General features: G+C 32.0%; 1 pseudogene; it reads left to right on the forward strand.

Moving 5' to 3' along the window:
• The first annotated feature begins 1,597 nt into the window (after window positions 1-1,597).
• LOC150036403 (uncharacterized) lies at window positions 1,598-2,657 on the forward strand (annotated as a pseudogene).
• The last annotated feature ends 693 nt before the right edge of the window (window positions 2,658-3,350 follow it).

Consider the following 3,350-nt stretch of genomic DNA (forward strand, 5'->3'; position numbering starts at 1 on the left):
TCGTCTTCACTTTATTTACTTTCCATAAGTCTGAAAAAGTGCACATATATCACTAAGCTGCCTCTGCTCCGATTCCCCTGCACGATTCCCTGCATGCATTGACGTTATCTGATTCCCCTGCTCCGATTCCATGCATTCATTGACGCATTCATGCCCCTCTGCCATAGCCTTAATGTCTTTTCAACCACCTTAAACTCGTGGGTCGAGTGTTCAACACTCGACCTACATCCTTTTAAACCACCATCCTCTTTATTTTTCCTCAATCGCTCCCTCGATAATTTTTTAAGACTCACTGCCCTTGATTTTGCTCACTTCTCTCCCCTTGATTTGCTCACTGCCCCTTCATAGCTCATTGCCCCCTCACTGCCTTCGAAAATAAGCCTTCGAAATCATCTTCCTCTCTTCCCATTTCCATTTCCATTTCTCTTCTTGTATTTCGTTTAATACAAATTATTCTCACACAACTATACTGGTTTGTTACTCTACTAAATTTTTATTTTTTAAGAATAATTATAAATTTTATTTTTGTTCTTATATTATTATTTTTTTTATAGATTCTAGTTTTTTTTTAAATTTTTTGTAATTGTTGTCATATAACAAATAACAGAAAAAAAAAGGGTGAACGTTGTCACTTTGAAGGAAAAAAGAGAACTACTGTCGAATCTGTGAGTTGAACTTATGATATTTGAAAAGTTTAGTTTATTCTTATGATATTTGATTTATTTAGTATTAACTTTGATGTTTGTAGTGATAAAATATTTAGTTTATTGTTATGTTTAAGAAGTTGATATTTATAGTTTAATACAAAATTATTATGATAGTTAACAAGTTTAGTATAGTTTCAAAAGTTTAATATAGTTTGAAAATTTTAGTTTATTCATATGATATTTGATTTCTTTAGTATTAACTTTGATGTTTATAGTGTTAAAATGTTTAGTTTATTGTTATGTTTAAGAAGTTGATATTTATAGTTTAATACAAAATTATTGTGATAGTTAACAAGTTTAGTATAGTTTCAAAAGTTTAATATAGTTTGAAAATTTTAGTTTATTCATATGAAAATTATTGTTGTTATGTTTATTGTGATAAGTTGATATTTTCTAGTATTAACTTTGAAAATATAGTTTAAAATAGTTTGAAAAAGTTTAATTTAATTTAATTTTTTATTTTGTATTAAATTTGAAAAAATAGTTTTAAAAAGTTTACCTCATTTTAATTTGAAAAGTTTAATTTGTTGTTATTTTTAAAAATAGTTATAAAAAGTTTAATTTATTGCTATGTTTAAAAATAATTATAAAAAGTTTAATTTATTGTTAAATTTAAAAAGTTGATGTTCATAAAACTTAAAAAGTTGATGTTTATAAACTAAGAAATTTAATATTTTTTAATATACTTCTTATAAAAAGTATAATACAAAAAATTGATATTTGTCTTTTTTTTTTATTTTTAGAAAATGGCAGGCAAATGCTTGGGATTTTTGTTGTTTACAAATGCTAATATGATTGATGGTATTGATGGAGTTGAGTATGACCAACCACCAAGTGGGAGTTTTACCATAAATGTGAACAGTGGAATTGTATTTAAACAATTCATTCAAATGATTGGGATGTTACTTAGTGTAGATATAGGAGCAAATCAGATAGAAATAATATATAGACATCCCAATCTAGAACCATCAGGATCAATAAGATATATGTCATTCCCTATTTCGAATGCACAGGCTATGAACTTGATGTTCTCAATGACAATGCCAGTGTCAAATGTAGTGCATTTGTATGTAAATGTAAATATGATAGGGGTGGATCCTAATACATCATTTAAATAGCTTGAAGATCCAACTCAATGTATCGATCCTGATCCGGAGTCAGTTGCATCGCCATGTGATAATGAAGATATGGCGGCTAACAACCTGTACAGAGACTTCAGAACAGAAACGGATGACAAATTTGAAGAGTTGGATTTCGATGGTCGTGAACATAAGATGCTTTCAGATACATTCAATGATTTGGATATGAATGTATTGGATAGCATTCGGGAACATGACCCAATTGTAGCTCCTGTGGACGTTGACAATATGCAATTGTATAAAGGAATGATTTGTCAAGACAAGGAAATGCTACAACACGCGGTCAAATGTTTTGCTATAAAGTGTCACGCACCATACGAGGTTGTTGAATCTACACCGATGATTTGGACAATTCGGTGTAAGAAGTGAGAGGAAGGTTGCAAGTGGAGACTTCGTGCAATAAAGAAAAAATTGCATGACTTGTTCGAGATCACTAAGTATGATGAGCAGCATACATGTTTTTATTCAGAACTAAGTCAAAATCACGTGCAATTGGATTCATCAATGATTGCACTGGAGTTCTGTGACGCCGTAAGAGAAAAACCATCTATCAGTGTGGCACAACTGCAGTCCGACATCAAATCAAAGTTTGGATATCATGTTCCTTACCATAGGGTATGGGAGGGAAAAAGAAAAGTGTTAGCTAAAGTATTCGGTGATTGGGATGAGTTTTACAAATTATTGCCCAGGTGGTTATATATGGTTAAGCAGACCAATCTCGGAACACGAGTAGAGTGGAGAGTTAAAGAAATGCTTACTGAAGGCCATGTTATCCTAACTTTTGTATTTTGGGCATTTGGTCCTTGTATAGAAGCTTTTAATAAATGTCAGCCGATCATTCAAATAGATGGTACACACTTATACGGAAAATATAGAGGAAAACTGTTGATTGCTTCATCAGTTGACTCGAACGGCCATTTACTTCCACTTGCGTTTGTCGTTGCTGATAAAGAGTCCGCAGACTCATGGGGATGGTTCCTAAAACACCTGAGAGAAATTGTAACACACGAAGAGGTGTTTTTAATTTTAGATCGACATGCTGGTATAATTGCAGCAGTGAACAACCCAGCAAATGGTTGGACGAGACTGAAATGTCACCGTCGTTTCTGCTTATGACATATCGTCAGCAACTTCAATAAAATGTATAAATTTAATTCATTGAAAAATTATATTTATCATGCAGGGTGTCAGTTTCAAATTCGAAAGTTCAACAAAGCAATTGAAGATATCAAAGGAACAAATCGGAGTTGTCTGAGTTTTTTTGACAACATTAGTTTAGATCAATGGACTCAAGCACATGATGGAGGATTCAGATATGGATGGATGACGACAAATCTATCAGAGTGCATAAATGGAGTCCTCAAAGGAGCTTAAATGTTGCCTATAAATACTCTTGCTCAGATAACATTCTTCAAATGCGTGAACTATTTCGAGAAAAGAAAAGAAGAAATAAGAGATGCATTGGAGCGTCAAATACACCCGGTAATATTATTTTTCTTATATA

This window comes from Benincasa hispida, chromosome 4 (assembly GCF_027475165.1).
Source record: "Benincasa hispida cultivar pf3 chromosome 4, pf3_genome.v1.1, whole genome shotgun sequence".
In the NCBI taxonomy this organism is placed as follows: Eukaryota; Viridiplantae; Streptophyta; class Magnoliopsida; order Cucurbitales; family Cucurbitaceae; genus Benincasa; species Benincasa hispida.